This window comes from Symphalangus syndactylus, chromosome 5 (genome assembly GCF_028878055.3).
Source record: "Symphalangus syndactylus isolate Jambi chromosome 5, NHGRI_mSymSyn1-v2.1_pri, whole genome shotgun sequence".
NCBI lineage: Eukaryota > Metazoa > Chordata > Mammalia > Primates > Hylobatidae > Symphalangus > Symphalangus syndactylus.
The window spans coordinates 105,718,330-105,737,004 of NC_072427.2; the positions used below are offsets into that span (position 1 = coordinate 105,718,330).

General features: G+C 34.7%; 1 long non-coding RNA gene across 1 annotated transcript in view; it reads right to left on the minus strand.

Moving 5' to 3' along the window:
* LOC129481819 (uncharacterized) overlaps nt 1-18,284 on the minus strand; it is a 42,749-nt gene extending 24,465 nt beyond the window's left edge. The window contains exon 1 of the long non-coding RNA XR_010121212.1: nt 18,120-18,284. This is a non-coding gene — a long non-coding RNA (uncharacterized lncRNA). The remainder of the gene's footprint in view (nt 1-18,119) is intronic.
* Between the last annotated feature and the right edge of the window lie 391 nt (nt 18,285-18,675).

The following is an 18,675-nucleotide window of genomic DNA, read 5'->3' on the forward strand; positions in this document are numbered from 1 at the left end:
TAATTTAGAATTTGGAATTTTGGAGTCGCAAAAGTTACGAATAGCCAAAGGCAACTCTGCTTCTGTTGCCATGAGAAAGAGTGTGAATGTTACAGGTCTTGTCTATAAAAAAATTATTAGACTTACACATCTTGCTATGCCACTAATTATCTGTGAAAATACAAATCTTTAAAATATTTCTGCTTGCTTCAAGAGACAGATTAATGAAGAATATCACATTTATTTAAAAAGAAAATGAACTCCTTTGTCAATCTATAGATTACTTAAAATTGTTGGCCTTCAGCATTAGAAACTGTGCATTAAAAGAAATATATTTTTCAAAACACTACATAATTTACTAATGCTTTCTTGAGAGACAAAATGGTTCTATATGATTAAGGCTGTAACCTCTGGAACCAAGCATCCTTGATTCAAATTGCTTCTGCAATTTACTAGCTCTGTTAACATTGAGTAAATGACTCGCTCTTTCTGTTCCTTGGTTTTCTTATCATTTGAAATTAGAATAATATTAGACTTTATTCAAATCAAAGGGTTTTGTGAGATTATATGAGCTACTTTACGTAAAGTACCCACAAGAAGATCATCTAATGCATTGCATGTACTCAGTGTATGTAGCCATTGCTGTACTGTTGTTTGTTTTTTGTTTGTTGTTCCTGTCACTTTTGGAGTCAGTTAGTGTGGTACAAAACCAAACTCTTTTGCAGCCTACATGAACATTTTCATTTGTAGCTATGCATTTCTGCACCAATTCCTACTGCTATGATTCCCTGAGAAAGTACCATCAATTGCAACAGTGGATTTTGTATCTGATGAAATTGTAATGCTACAATAAATTTTATAGTGAATATATAATGTTTTGCATATAAACTTAATAGACATTATGTTACACATAATGTGTGTATATATATACATACACAAATATATACACATCGACATCACCCAGCCTCTCCAGCATCACCCACCCATCCATTCTCCTATATATCTGTGAGAGAGTATTCTTTTCCACTGATCTTTTATTTTCTTAGAGCAATAGTCAACTTTCTTGATTATTGTAACTTTATAGTAAATGAGTAAATAATATGGATTTTTTAACATAGTTTTTCTTTTCTGAATTCTGTGGACAAAAGTTCTCAGAAGAGGAATTTAGAGAAAAGACACCTATTCCAGGGAACAGTTTGCAAACAGGGGAGATGCAGTCCTTGGTGTAAAATGAAATATTATTTCATGTTAAAAATAAATGAAGTATTAAGCCAGGCAAAGACAAGAAATAATGTTAAACGTTTAATAACATTAAACATTATTTTTAATAATGTTCATTAGTGAAAGAAGGCAATCTGAAAGGGTCATGTACTGTATTATCCCAACTATATAACGCTGTGAAAAATGCAAAACCATGAATATAGGAGAAAGATAGGTGATTTCTAGAGGCTGCAAGGAGAGAGTGATGAATAGGAGGCATACAGAAAATTTTTAGGGCAGTGAAACCATTCTATATGATACTATTGGTGGATATGTTGCTATATATATATATATATATATATATCTCAACCCATAGAATATACACCACAAAGAATGAACTGCAATGTAAACTATGGACGTTGGATGATAATGACGGGTCAGCGTAGCTTCATAAGTTGTAACAAAAATAGCACTCTAATATGGGATGTTTATAGTGAGGAAAGCTGAGAGTAGGGAATGGGGGTATTTAAGAACTTTGTACTTTCTCCTCAATTTTGCTGTGAACCTAAAACTATTATAAAAAATAAAATCTACTAAAAAAGACAAACCACAGACTGGGATAAAGTATTTGCAAGATCTGTATCTGATAAAGGATTTGTATCTAAATATATACTAAGAACACTTAAAACTCAACACTAATCCAGCACTTTGGGAGGACAAGACAGGCAGATCACCTGAAGTCAGGAGTTCGAGACCAGCCTGGCCAATATGGCAAAACCCTTTCTCTACTAAAAATACAAAAATCAGTGTTGATGCATGCACGTAGTCCCAGCCCAGAAGGCTGAGGCAGGAGAATCACTTGAACCTGGGAGATGGAGGTTGCACTAAATGCACTGAGCTGAGATTGCACCACTGCACTCCAGCCTGGGAGATGGAGCAAGACTCCATCTCAAAAAAAAAAAAAAAAAAAAAAATCCTCGACAATAAGAAAAAAAAAAAAGAAAAAATTGAGCAAAAAGATGTGAATAGATACTTCACCTAACAATATATACATATGGCCCATAAGTTTATGAAAAGATACTCAACATCATTTGTTATTATGGAATTGCAAATTAAAAAAAGCAATTAGATACCACTACATGTAACTCAAATGGCTAAAATTCAAAAAACACTGACAATAGTAGACACTGGCAAGGATGGAGAGCAACAGAAACACTCATTCACTGTTGGTAGAAATATAAAATGCTACAAAAATTTTGACAGTTCAGGAGTTCCTTTTTTTTAGAATAATATCTGCTTATTTGTTTATTTATTTATTTACTTTTATTTTAAATTCAGGGGTACAAGTGCAGGTTTATAACATAGGTAAACTTGTGTCAAGGGGGTTTGTTTTATAGATTACTCCATCACCCATGTATTAAGGCTAGTACCCATTAGTTATTCTTTCTGAACCTCTCCCTCCTCTCACCCTCCACCCTCCAAAAGGCCCCTGTATATGTTATACCCATCTATGTGTCCATGTGTTGTCATCATTTAGCTTCCACTTATAAAAGAAAACATGTGATGTTTGTTTGTTCCTGTGTTAGTTTGCTAAGGATAATGCCTTCAGCTCTATCTATGTCCCTGCTAGGACATTATCTCATTCTGTTTTATGGCTGCATACTATTCCATGGTATATATGTACCACATTTTCTTTATCCAGTCTATCATTGATGATCATTTAGGTTGATTTCATGTTTTTTGCTATTGTGAACAGTACTGCAATGAACATGTGCATGCATGCGTCTTTATAATAGAAGTATTTATAGTTCTTTGGGTATATATCCAGTAATGAAATTGCTGGGTTGAATGGTATTTCTGTCTCTAGGTCTTTAAGGAATTGCCACACTGTCTTCTACAATGGCTGAACTAAGTTACACTCCCACCAACAGTGTATACGCATTTTTTTCTACACAACCTATCCAGCATTTATTATTTTATGACTTTCAAATAACACTCATTGTGATTGCTGTTAAATGGTAGCTCATTGCCACCGACCCCACAAAAATACGAACAGTTAGAGAATATTATGAACATCTCTATGCATATAAACTAGAAAATCTAGAAGAAATGAATAAATCCCTGAACAGATAAACCCTCCCAAGACTGAACCAGGAAGAAGAATCTCTCAGCAGACCAAGGGCGAGTTCTGAAGTTGAAGCAGTGATAAATAGCCTACCAACCAAGAAAAGCTCAGGACCAGACAGATTAAGGGGTAATGGCAAAGGCCGCTATTAGTTTTGCACCAACTAATAATCAAACTAATTATTAATAAATGATTATTAATTAAACTAATTATTAATCAAATATTAAATATTAATTATATTAATTGTTAACAATTATTAATTAAACTAATTATATAGTTTAATTATTAAATTAATTACTTACTAAATTATTAAATTTGGCACAGCCAAAGAAACTATCAACAGCATAAACGGACAACCTACAGAATGGGAGAAAATTTTTGCAAACTATGCATCTGACAAAGGTCTAATATCCATCCAGCATCTTTAAGGAGCTTAAACAAATTTACAGGATAAAAACAATCCCATAAAAAGGCGGTCAAAGGATGTGAACAGACACTTTTGAAAAGATGACATCCATGTGGCTAACAATTTTATGAAAAAAAGATCAATATAACTGATCATTAGAGAAATGGTATCTCTTTTACAAGGGCACTGATTACATTCACAAGGACTCCACTTTCCTGACATAATATTTTCTCAAAAGCACTACCATCCATCACATTAGGTGATGGGACTTTAACATATAATTTGGGGGGTGGGTAGCGGCACAATTATTCAGATCATAAGAGTATTGAGTGGTATTTTGACCACGGACACCAAGATAATGTAAACACATCCCAGCCATTACATGTCTTCCCATAATGACTCCAAAGTAAATGAACAGGCAAAGTTATAGTAAATAATCTAGCCCCACCAGAATTAGCTCTGTGATCCCCTTCCCACTGCTTCGTATCTAATGGTGAAGCCAACCCATTTAAGGTTTAGGGAACCGGAGAAACTACTGTCTCTTCATTGCCAAAGACTTTATATTGACTAACTCTTAGTTAAGAGCAGGAAGTTATGGTGCATAGGTGGTTAGAAAGTAGTCATTTTACCTGAAGATTTGAAGCGCATTATATTTTCTAAGAATTGGTCCCAGCTTTAATTAACCTATTGACCTGCTAACATGTAATAAAGTTAACCTGCACATGGAAGAAAGACACTTGACTCTATCTGGTTTATCTTTATTTGTTCCTAAATAAAGATTATAAACCAATCTTCTAATAAATAAGTGATCTTTCTAGAAAATATTTTTTAAAATAAGTAAAAAATTGCACACAGTGATTTAAGCAAGTATTAACTGAAGCTCTTTTCTTTAGTACAAACTCTAATAGTTTAGCTATGTTTTAGAATATAATATTTGGGTCATTTCAGACCAATATAATGATGAAAAAAATCCTCATCAAATGACAATCTTCTTTGTCTTTGGCATAACATAAAATTATAAAATGCAGATAAAAGAAAGTGTATTGTAGCAATGTTGAAAATTAAATGTCCTACTGTAATTTATAGATTTTTTCAACAATAAGTGTTCTTTGAAAAAAGTATTTCCTATGAATCTGCCAGATTAAGATGAATTGAAGATATTAAGCACTGAAAATCTAAATTTTGTATATATGAGAGAAATATATTAGGTAATGAAATCCAGAAATATAAAACGCTATTTTTTACAAATGCTGTTAAAACAACTCATAACTATTCTAGAATGCTCATTTTTCTTACAAGAAACATCATTTCTTTTCAAATATTTATTGTTTAAATAAAAAAATTAATATTTCTAAAATAAGATTTTCAATAGAAAATCTCATGTATGCGCAGATTAGAAATTTCTTTTTCTATAAATCTAGTGATTATTTTGAGCTCCATTTCTACCTGGAAAAAGAAAATGTAATCTTAAGCATCTGATACAGTTTGAGTGTATTATGTTGGTGCAAAAGTAATTGTGTTTTTGCCACTGAAAGTGATGGCAGAAGCCACAATTACTTTTGCACCAACTTAATATCTACCAAAAGTTTGTGTTTGGAAAACTTGGTCCCCAGTGCAATAGGTGGCACCTTTGGGAGGTGGTCAGGTTATGAGTGCTCTACTCTCAGGAATGGATTAGTCCATTTATATATTGGTAGATTAATAGAATAATGAGTTACCAGGGGAATGGGTTAGTTAGCACAAGAGTGGATCTGTTATAAAAGCCAGTTTTTCTGTCCGGAGCCCTCTCACCATGTGATATCCTGCCCTGCCTCAAGACTCTGAATGGAGTTTCCACCTGCAATAAGGCCATCATCAGATGTGGCCCTTCAGCCTGGGGTTTCCCAGCCTCCAGAACTGTAAGAAATACATATATGTATATATATATATATATATATATATATATATATTTTTTTTTTTTTTTTTTTTTTTGAGACTGAGTCTTGCTCTGTTGCCCAGGCTGGAGTGCAGTGGCGCAATCTCGGCTCACTGCAAGCTCCGCCTCCCAGGTTCACGCCATTCTCCTGCCTCAGCTTCTCCGAGTAGCTGGGACTACAGGCACCCGCCACCACGCCCGACTAATTTTTTGTATTTTTAGTAGAGACGGGGTTTCACCGTGGTCTCGGTCTCCCGACCTCGTGATCCGCCCGCCTTGGCCTCCCAAAGTGCTGGGATTACAAGCGTGAGCCACCGCGCCCGGCCAGAAATATATTTTTATTCTTTATAAATTACCCAGTCTCAGGTATTCAGTTACAGTAACGTAAAACAAACTGACAGTATCTTTAGTTAAACTCAGACACTCTAGGGAGATTTTTCTTCTCCTCCCCTCTTCAGAGTTGACTTTAAATTGGAGAGTTGATGAAATCCTGTGGTGATTATGAAGGGGCTGATTACTTGTACAAATTATCTGCTCCTGAGTTATACTATTCATATCTGTTTCTTAAGGAATATCATCAAAAATATGGCACATTTGGCATCTAGTGAGAGATTTACATCTTAAATTGATGTATAAATCAGGACCAAAACTAAAGTCAGTGAGTCACCTAGAACACAAAATAGAAGGAACACTCACACTTGGGTTATTTGAGTACTCTCCTCTGATGTAAATATATGCTTACACTATATTAAGTTGAGGCTTCTCATTTTCTTTTTTTTTTTTTTTTCTTTTTTTTGAGATGGAGTCTTGCTCTTGTTGCTCAGGCTAGAGTGCAATGGTGCCATCTCAGCTCACTACAACCTCCGCCTCCCGAGTTCAAGCGATTCTCCTGCCTCAGCCTCCCGAGTAGCTGGGACTACAGGCACCCGCTGCCACACCCAGCTAATTTTGTACTTTTAGTAGAGATGGAGTTTCTCCACGTTGGTCAGGCTGGTCTTGAACTCCTGACCTCAGATGATCCGCCCGCCTCGGCCTCCCAAAGTGCTGGGATTACAGGCATGAGCCACCGCGCCCAGCGAGGCTTCTCATTTTAAAAATTAGAAAAAAAATTAAATCAGGCCTTAATCTCTATAGTGCTCAGTGAACTATTGATCACTTTAATGACAAAGGTAAGTTCTGTTACTTTCTTATGATTTTACTTAGGCTAAACTTTAGTGAACTCTTCCAAAAAAAAAAAAAAAATACTTTCTACTATATTGTAATCTACACTGGTGGCTTGAAAACATCTGCAAGCTTGCCATCTCTTTAAAAGAAGCTAGCCTCACAACAAAAATTCAAACTGTCACCCTAAAATTCTATACTAAGCATAACTATTTTTCAGAAATGAAGGTGAATTACAGACATTTAAAAGCTAGAACAATTCATCAGCAGCAGAACTATATTACAATACAATCTTACATTAAGACAATCAAGGAGAAGCAAATTGTTGTCAGGTTCAAATCTAGATCTACTGAAAAAAAAATGATGAGAATCCGAAAGTAACTGCAACAAAAGCAAAAATTGACAAATGGGATCTAATTAAACTAAAGAGCTTCTGCACAGCAAAATAAACTATTAACAGAGTAAAAGGACAACCTACAGAATTGGAGAAAAATGTTGTAAAATATGCATCTGATAAAGGTCTAATATTCAGCATCTATAAGGAACTTCAACAAATTTATGAAAACAAACAACCCCATTAAAATTGGGCAAAGGGCATAAACAGATACTTCTCAAAAGAAGACATACATGTGGTCAAAAATCATATGTACAAACGCTCAACGTCACTGATCATTAGAGAAATGCAAATCAAAACCACAATGAGATACCATCTCACACCAGTCAGAATGGCTGTTATTAAAAAGTCAAAAAATAACAGATGCTGGCAAAATTGTGGAGAAAAAGAAATGCTTTTACACTGTTGGTGGGAGTGTAAATTAGTTCAACCATTGTGGAAGACAATATGGTGATTCCTCTAAAACCTTGAGACAGAAATACCATTCAACCCAGTAATCCCATTACTGTGTATATACTCAAAGGATAATAAATGTTTCTATTATTAAAAACACATGCACGTGTATATTCACTGCAGCACTATTTACAAGAGCAAAGACATGGAATCAACCTAAATGCCCATCAATGACAGACTGAACAAGGAGAATGTGGTACCTAGACACTATTGAATACTGTGGAGCCATTAAAAAAAGCATTAGATCATCTCCTTTGCAGGGACATGGATGGAGCTGGAGGCCATTATCCTTAGCAAACTAAGACAAGAACAAAAAAATCAAATACCACATGTTCTCACTTATAAGTGGGAGCTGAATGATGAGAACACATTGACATATAGAGGGGAACAATGCACACTGGGACCTACTGGAGGGCAGAGGATGGGGGAAGGGAGAGGATGAGGAAGAACAACTAACTGATACCAGGCTTAATACCAGAGTGATGAAATGTACAACAAACCCCCATGACACATGTTCACCCATGTAATAAACCTACACATCCTGCACATGTACCCCTGAACTTAAAAGTTAAAATAAAGAGAGAATCAAAAGCAGTAAATATGTGGGCAAATATAAAATATGTATTCTGTTTGGACTCTCCCTGGCCAGAGACCAGAGGACCAAAACTAAAGAATCACCATCTTGGCACTATAATTAACCATGACAGGCAGTAAGAAATAGAGTTGCTATTAACATTATGGGGCCAGGCAGGAATGCCTTTTGGACTCAGATGGTCCTGTTGCATTACTCTTTTTACTCTCTCTTTCTCTCTCATAATTGTGAATGTGAATGGATATGTGCAGTAACCTTTCTAATAACAGGGCTCTGATGTCTCTGGAATGAGAATTTTTACCACACCACAAGTCAAATACTATGAGTAGCAGGTGTGGTTTTGTAAGAAAATGATCAGTATCAATCTTGAAGTTATCTTCATTGATAAGAGCTGTAGTTAATTCCACCAATCTCTATTTTATGTTTGTTTCCTACCAGCCTCAGAGAAAAAGGACCACAGGAATCTTGGGCCTCGCCTATATATGAAAAAGAAGTTTTATGTTGTGCAAATTATGGATGGTGAGAGTAATTTGTACAGTTCAGATAACTGTTCACAAATGAACATGCTGATTTACAAAAGAACATGCAAGGAGTGTAGCTAGCTGGCAGTCTTCAGTTCTTACAGACTTCTGGATCAGACACATCTTTCAAACTGAGGCTACACTCCTTCAAGGAAGCCCCAGCCAATGATTGAGCTGGTATTGAGTCTGCCCATTATTTTTCAACATGGGACTCCTCTAATAGGCAGTATTTGCTCTAGAACTCCGTGTTGTACCTCTGCACTGTGGTCTGAGTCTCTCTTTGCCTTTTCTGCTTTTCTTCCTTTTCTTACATGTATCATATATGCATTGCAGTCGAAGAATTTCTTTCTTCAACTCCAATTTGTCTTCATTTTATCTTTCACAGGTATTAACCCCTAATAAGCCTCTTGGACACCTCACTCAATCCCAGCATTTACTACTCATAATTACATATATCCAAAAAGTCAATAAATCATTATCTGCAAATGTACACTTTTAAATATATATGTGGAACAATTATCCCATTAATTTGATGAATGTAAAACATAATTATAGCTGATTGAAACTTTAAACAGTTTTTTATTGTTGTTGTTGTTGCTTTGTTTTGCCTTTTTTTCTAGTGGATGCATACAAATTGTTTTATTTCAATTATTTGGACCATTTTCTTCTTTTAACTTTTAACATTACATATGAAGGAATTTAACCAATTCCAAAAGTGAGTCTTGTAAATAAAGTCCTCTCTATTATGGACTTTAACTTTGTTCTTAAAATATCATCATAGGGTATTTAAACAAATGCCTTGATAATACTACCCTTACCCAAGGGAAAAGGGTAGTAACAATACAACAGTTAACTAAACTATTTATTTTTCAAGTGTGCTATTTACTGTAACATCCTCTCTGCTTGCATTCTAAATGATCCATTTTTGGATATTTTTACTGGTATCTTCCTTTCTGTCTCATCTTTGTCTGTCTATTTATCTTTTAGATGCTGATGTTTTAAAGTATAAGTATTAAAGGGAACTTTCCGTTATATCCCCAATTCTGTTACATATTACTACAGAGGACTTTTTTTGCCTCCTGCTAATTGCTCATATATTATGATTATTTACTCATCCACAAGTTTCATAATATATATCTCAACAAGGACTATCACTTTAAAGTTTAAATTTACTTCTTAAATCTATGTATTTACATGAATCACTTTAAGCTTCTGTATTTGTTTTAAAACATCTCTATGTATTTTTTCATTTTTTTTTTAAGGGGTGAGGTCTCGTATTGTTGTCCAGGCTGATCGCGAACTTCTAGGCTCAAGTAATCCTCCAGCGTCGGCCTCCCAAAGTGCTGGAGTTACAGGCATGAGCCATTGTGCCTAACCATAGAATTATTTGTACGTTTTTGTTATGAAACATTAGGGTGACTGTAAATAAATAAACTGTGTGGTTGTAGTTCAAGTTAGTGTTACTGATTGTGGTAAGCAGAGTTCTAAAGATTCCCATTTTCAGGTAATTAATCCAAACACAAATCTCAGTACTGCTGTCAGGGGACTTTGCAGATGTAACTAAAGTGATTAATCAGCTCCCCTTAAAATAACGACATTATTCTGAATTATTCAGACGTGTTCAACATAATCACAGAAGCCATAAAAGACAGATAATTTTTCTTTGGTTAGGAGCTGAGAGATGTGTCAGAAGATGAAGTCAGAAAACACAAGAGGAAGAAAGGAAGGTGAGAGAGTCTTGAAGTGTGAGGAGGCAGGAGTCCTCTGTAGGCTAGATTCACCACTGGCCATTAAGGAAACAGGGACTGCAGTTTTACAACCACTGACCACTGAATTTGAGCAACAACTTGAATGAGCATAAGCGCCAGTTCTTTCAAGAGTCTCCTGACAAAGAGCCAAGCCAGCCAACAGCTTGATTTTGCCCTTGTGAAACTGAAGCCAAAGAAACCAGCTGAGCCAGCTTGGATGTTTGGCCTACAGAACTGAGAGATAATAAATCTGTGTTCTTTAAAGTTACTACATTTGTGGCAACCTGTTATAAGAGAAAGAGGAAACTTGCAAACTGATAGAGGACTTTTTCTTAGATTTTATATTGTAAATTTGCATATAATACGAATACCAAGCCTTTATAATATCAGATTGGTGGAAAAATAATTACTGTTTTTGCAATGTAAAGTAATAGTGAACAATTACTTTTGCACCAACCTAATAGAATACCCAGATTCAGTCTGAAGTTTCCACTGGGCTTCAAAGATATTTCATATTGTTTCTTCCCTTTCTGTGGTGACCATGGGGTCACATGCTGGAAACAGTGGCATCAAAGAGGTAATGAGACTGTAAAAACAGGTTGTTACTTCAAGGATTGCCACTCATGTGAAATATACAATCTTCACTGAAGTGTGCCACGAACGAGAAATAAAACATATAGTGTTAAACCACCGAGATGTTTTTGTTCCCTTGTGTGTGGGATGGATGAGGAGAAAATCATATAAGCAACACGTTTCATTATTCTGCTTCTGAGATGTTGGGAGGTACTTCACCCCTCGTAAGGGGCTCAGTGAATGCATTTGATGAAAAGAGTATGCAAAGAAAGTTTTGACTTACAGTAATTTTGACTTATTTTCAGATGATGGAAATATATATGAGACGACCAGAAGCAGGCATCATTGTTTTTTTCAGTATTGACATTAAGTATTGTATTAGTCCATTTTCATGCTGCTGATAAAGGCATACCTGAGACTGGGTAATTTATAAAGAGAAAGAGGTTTAATGGACTCACAGTTCCACATGGCTGAGGAGGCCTCACAATCATGGCAGAAGGCGAAAGACACGTCTTACGTGGTGGCAGCCAAGACAGAATGAGAGCCAAGTGAAAGGGGAAACTCCTTATAAAACCATCAGATCTCATGAGACCTACTCACTACCATGAGAACAGTTTTGGGGAAACTGCCCCCATGATTCAATTATTTCCCACCAGGTCCCTCCCACAACATGTGGGAATTATGGGAGCTAAAATACAAGATGAGATTTGGGTGGGGACACAGCCAAACCATATCAAGTATTTTTGTTTGTTTGATTGTTTGTTTTTTGAGACGGAGTCTTGCTCTGTCAACTAGGCTGGAGTACAGTGATACAATCTCAGCTCACTGCAACATCCACCTCCCAGGTTCAAGTGATTCTCCTGCCTCAGCCTCCCTAATAGCTGGGATTATAGGCATGCACCACAAGGCTCGGCTGATTTTTGTATTTTTAGTAGAAATGGGGTTTCACCATGTTGGCCAGGCTGGTCTCAAACTCCTGTCCTCAGGTGATCTGTCCCCCTTGGGCTCCAAAAGTGCTGAGATTACAGGCATGAGCCACCGCACCCAGCCCATATCAAGTATTAATATGAGTTTCTCCTGGATCCTACAATCTCATCAGGTATAAAATTAAATACGCTAGTGTAACATCTTTGCCTTTCCATGTATTCTCCTTGATATGCAGAACTAGGGTTGATAATGGCCACGACCTCAGCAATATTAACACTATTATGGTTGGAATACTATGCAGCCATAAAAAAGTGAGATCATGTCTTTTGAGGGAACATGGATGAAGCTGTAGCTGGAAGCTATTATCCTTAGCAAACTAACACAGGAACAGAAAACCAAATACCACATGTTCTCACTTTTAAGTTGGAGCTAAATGATAAGAACTTAAGAACACAGAGAAGGAAACAACAGAAACTGTTGGGGTCTATTTGAGGGTGGAGGCTGGGAGGAGGAAGAGGAACAGAAAAGATACCTATTGGGTACTGGGCTTACTACCTGGGTAATGAAATAATATGTACAGCAAACCCCTGTGACACGTGTTTACCTATGTACAAACATTCGCATGTACCCCCAAACCTAAAATAAAAGTTTAAAAAAAAAAAGAAAGAAACACAATGTTGGTAAGAAATACATCCCAGGACAGGAAACAAAGGGATCAAGGCTTGGAGATGGCACTAAGCATGTGGAGTTAGCCTAAAATCGGAAGGTTACTAGAGGTCCTTTGAACTAGGATATGACCCGGTGAAGATGATTTTATCAACAGTGTGAAAGATGAATGTGAGGGTCCCGACACTGGAGGTAGAAACTGACCATAGTGAGCCAGCAGTGTTGGAGAGAAGGAGACAGATGTGAGAACTATTTTAGAAACAGCATGTGGCAACTTGTAGAAGTATGGAGTGTTGAAGAAAATAAGGAAAGGGGAGTCTACAGCAACTAACAGTTCCCGTCATTGATGTTTTGATGATTTGTATAACCATAATCTGATTGAAAGTGTTCAAGAGGAAAAATTATTCCCTATGCATTTTTTTTAAGTTTTATTTTTGTAGATAGGGTCTTGCTCTGTCTTTCAAGCTATAGTGCAGTGACATAATAGCTCACGGTAACCTGGAACTCCTGGGCTTAAGCAAGCCTCTCACCTCAGCTTCTTGAGTAGCAAGGATATCAGGTGCGCCACCATGCCCAGCTAATTTTATTATTTATGTATTTATTTATTTATTTTTGGTAGGGACAGTATCTCACTATATTGCTCAGGCTGATCTCGAATTTTTGGCCTCAAGCAATCTTACCATTCTGGCCTCTTGGATGTTCTGGGATTACAGGCATGAGCCACCACATGTGTTTTATGCATATATTTTTCTCTGAGTTTCTTCAAAGGTGGTTTCATGTTCATAATCTAAATCTTACTAGAGATGAATGGAATTGATATCATGTATTACCTGATACAACAGCTCATTCGGTTATTGTTCTAATTATGTGAATGAACAGGTTAATGTACCGTAAAATCCCAGTCTATGGAGAAAAGCATCACCAAGTCTGAGATCCAAATAGGATTTTTAGAGTAGTTTTACCAATGGCTTTTAAATTAAAAACCTAATGTGTTTTCACCTTCAATTAAGCACAGTTGCCAAGTATAATTGACCATAGTAATATAACTAGTAATTTGAGGACATTCAACATGCACATGCTGTACACACTTAAAAATGGGTTTAGCTTATTTCATGGAGCTTTAGGCCTAGAAATCACTTCATGAAAAATCTAATTTAAACCTTTCTCTGTAAGGAGGAGAAATAATTATGAACCACGGTTGCTCAGCAAGTGTAAGGTATATCCAAAGGAAAAACCAGGCCTAACCCTTACATGAAACAAAGCCAGGCCAAAGCATTCTCCATTATTTCCAGAATTCCTGTTTATTAGCTAGCATTCCCATCTATCTCCTTCCTCCCTACTCACTCTCCACCAATCGATTAATAACCTGTTTTCATTCTCCTATCTGGCTACCAGGCATTAGTGGCTCAGATAGGATACATCACCAGTGCATTTTTAAAATGAGAAGGTTTCAGACACAAAACAGTGCTAGTTCCATTTAGAAAACACAGATATTGGTGAGATAGAAAAAGACAGGGTTAGAAAACATAGATATTGGAGAGATAGAAAGAGACAGAGGGAGGGAGAAAGAGAATCTTGTCACTAATTTAATCCCTTGAAAGAAAAACCTTAGATGTGTTCTTTCTGAAGGAAAAAAATGAGAGGTAAAAATGTGGTTATATTTAACCACACCAGATTATTATACACTTTAAAACCTTTCCAAATAACTATTTTTTATTTTATTCATTCTCTCCATTGCGTGCTTTGTTTTTTCCTGTTTCTTTACTTTGATTTCATCGTTATTATTCCCTTCTTTCTGCATTCTATAGGTCAATTTTTTCAATCCTAACTTTCTGAGATCGATGGGATAGATTAATTTTCTCATTAATGTTGCATACCTATTACTGGTCATTACTGCTATGTATTTTTGTCTTTATATTGCTTTTGTGCATTCTTCAAGTCATCACCTGTATTACTTTGGTATAATTCAGTTAAAGATATTTTTTAATTCTATTGTGAATTTACAGGTAATGGATTGTTCAGTCTTTTATTTATTGATTTCCAAGTTTGTAAGGACAATCTTGCTATCTTTTATTACTGATTCATCAATTACATTTTGAAATTTGTTACTATTTTGTTAATTACTAAGAAATATTTTGCTGAAATTGTCGGTTTGTCTATTTCCCCTTGGTTTTCTGTAAATTAGTGAGTCTGCATTTTAAAATAGTATCATTAAGTTCTGATATGTTTCTTACAACCTTTTAGGAATTGATTTTTTTAAACATTCCATTCATCTCTAGCAATGTATTTTTGTCTTAAAATTAGTCCATCTGGCATTAATATAGGTTAATGTTTGATTGGAATATTCTTTTTCATTGTTTTTATTTGCAAATTTCCTGTGGTTATGATTCAGTGTTTCTCTTCTAAATAACTTAGTTTTTTTTTTTCATTTTGAAAGTATTTTTCATTGGCCAATTAATGTAATTATGTATATATATATATGTATGTGTATATATATACATATAGATGTATGTATATATGTATATAACATAATTATATGTAAACATAATAAGTGCTTTCTATTTGTTCCTCTAATGATATATTTTTTCTCTCTTTGATTTCCTTATCCTGTATCTTTTTTTGTTTTTTCTGCTTCTATTCTATTTGGTTCAATGTTATATACAATATTTTATTATCATTTAATAGTAATTGTTCTATGAGGAACTTCACATCAAAGTATCTCAGACTTGTAAGAGTCTTACATTGCTGACTACTTTTTATTCTTCTCTAAACAATGAACTGGACTTTTATTTCCCCCTTCACAAGAATATCTTATTACTTTGCTGTGCCTTAATTAAGTCTATATTATAAATTTTAAATAATATTGCTCTTTCTGTTTTATGTAGTCAAAATTTATTTGAACATAGAATATTTATCTTTAACTTTTCACCTGCCTGAACAATACATTCCAGTATTTCCTTCAGTATAATTCAGTATAATTATGCTGGTTACAAATTTTCTCTCTCTCCCTACCCTTCTTATCCTCTCTCTCTGTCATCTTTCCTCTCTCTTTTGGCTTTCAAATGTATACATATTACCTTAATTACAAAAGGGTACTATTATAGGTAGTAATTTTGTTTTAGTACATGGCAGACTGCATTCAGTATACAGCATTTACAGCATTAGAATTATTTATCTTTTTCTTTCTGGCTTTAAAGATATCTCCTATTTGCCTTTGCTTTCTGCAGAAATAACAGTGGTAGATTTATATGTTTCATGCTGCTTAGAGTTCTGTGGATTTCTTATATTTTTATTGTTTTCATTTATTTTGTTAGCATAGCAACATTCTTAACCTCTATCTATTCATTAACTATAAATTTTTCTACATTCTGTATTTCTCTTCTGGTAATTCAGACATTAGACTTCTCTTACTATCCCCTGTATCTTTGATTTGACAAAAATATACACTTATTTTTTCACAACATGATAGCTGCAGTCTGTTGCATTTGCCTGAAATTATCCCTACAAGCATTTTGTGCAGATGACTGATTCAAAAGTTCAGAAATCAGTTCAAATATCAGTGCTTTAGAAAAATGTCTCCCTATTACATCTGCTGACATACCCAATCTCACCATAACTCTATTTTCTCCATTTCCTCATTTACTATTTTTTGTGTGTTTTTGCTCACTTTAAAACCTGAATAAACTCTACAACTCCAAGAAGCTTATTTGTTTAATTTATGATAGCTATACCATCTATAAAATTGAAGACCAAATGTACTTAATAAATATCACTTAAATTAATAAATAAAAGCATGAGATAATAGTTATAACTACATCATAAGATTGTTAGAATTACATAACATAATGCTCATATCTTATTAGTATCATGCATGGCGTCAAGCAATGTTTCTATTTTGACCATCACCATTATCATATTACTTATACACACAGTAAGATAAAATGCTATTCAATGAACTTGGGATCACAACCAAATTAATCTTCTAATTTTGGAGTTCTATGATATTTTTAGAAATGAATATCACTAACAAGTGAATTCCAATCTCATATCTATTTAAGATGATGACATACAGAACTGCAACTGCTTTAACAAGTTCTAGCTCTACACTGCCATGAGCTTTTACTTTCCACTTGTATGATATTCTATGGTCAGCTCAATCACCTGTTCCCTTGTTTTCTTTCTTTTTATATTAGAACATTATGATTCTTAAGTATGATTTCTATGACATAATTTTAACTGTAATTTTTGAAATAACAATAATAAACTTTGAAATCTTAAAATTTCATTTTAACTCAGAGTCCATAAAGAAATTATTTTCTCATATACACTGAAAATTGTATAAAGCAAAATTTAAGTTGGTATTAAATTAATATTGTTTTACATTGACTATCTTCCAGGGAATAAAGAGTTGGAGTACAATAAAGATGCAAGGAAAACACATACTTCTTAGCTATGGGAGTTATTAATAGGTCCAAATACAAGCAATGGACACATCATATTGAAACAAATCAGTTGGCAGTGGGATTTATCAGTTCAGTAGACATTTGAAGCCTGTTTAGTGTTAATGAAATATCTTCAAACAAATTCTAAAAATTGTAATTTGTAGCAATATTTGTAATTTCTGTATTATGATCATGCTATATCCATTTCCAAATATCTTATCAACAGCCATTTTACACCTTAAATGAATAGTGATATTTCACATTAGATCTCTGACAATTTTATTATGTTTACCACTATTATCACCACATCATTTTTATGCTAAGATGGCAGTGCTAGGAAATTCCATTTATGACAATTTGTACATTTTCATGTGATATCCTGAGCATCACATGCAGAGAACAATCATATATTCATTCACCTTAGTGTGAGTGACCATTAGAATTGACTTTTCATGTGTGTAATACGTGCACATTACATGTTATTGAAATCTAAGAGAGTATTATTTTAATAGAGTAGTTGAAAAGTAATGCTGTGTTAATAAGCAATAACTTTTCTACATATATATGTAGAAAATTATCTCAACTCAGGAAATCACATTAAAATAAACTGAAACCATTTTTCTCATTTCAGTGGTCCATTTTGTGAGACAGATTTCAGTGAGAACAAAATAATTGAAACCTGTTGTTTCAATAACTCTTCCAACAAACTTAATAAAATTAATCCGTTGTACATCCAGACACAAACTGTCAGACTAAAAACTATAATCTGATGTAATTGAAACCTATTCTATTTGCCAAGTGTTTAAAAGGTATTTCCATATATCTCTTCCCTAAATTTTTATGAGGTGTCCGAAAGGACACGTTACTATTTTTAATATTTTTGTGGGCTCCGGATATGGCCAATTTTAAAAATGATGTGTTTGTTTTAGTTTCACTTTAAAGTGTTGTAAGATGTTAACCTCAGAGCTCAACCAACAGACCAGAATAATAGTAAAAAATAAAAATAAAAATTCTCACCTCTTTATATTCAAAGCTTTTGAAATCCTTGATCCTCAATGTCAGCTTGTGCAGCTTCTCAAAAGAGTTTCTCATGTTCTTCCTGCCCTGAACCTCCCAAATTGGGAAGGACATAGCTGTGGATTGGCAAGTTCATTTTCCATTCATCTAAACCTACAGTCACTTCCTATATCTATGACTTCCTTCGGGCGTCTTTCTCTGGGGCTCTTGCTCTCAGACTGGCCGTTTTGCTTTGAGGACTGGATGTACTTCTTTTAAGGGGTTATTTACTGTTGCCCCAAATATACACATTTCTCCTAAGAACTTAGCTTTTTGAGAGTTTTCAGTTTTTTCTGATTGTCCATTTGTAGATCTAGTTCTGCACATTAATAAGATGCATAATTTGTGCCTCTCTGAAAGTGAGATTTTTTTGTAGGTACCCAAGAATGTGGCATTTGCTTTACTCACTAAATATTCCAGTTAGTATTTCTAGTGATGGTATTCCCAGGGGTTATTCTAAAACACTTAAAAAAATGCCTCGTTACATCTGACCATTAAAGGGAAATTTTACATGCCA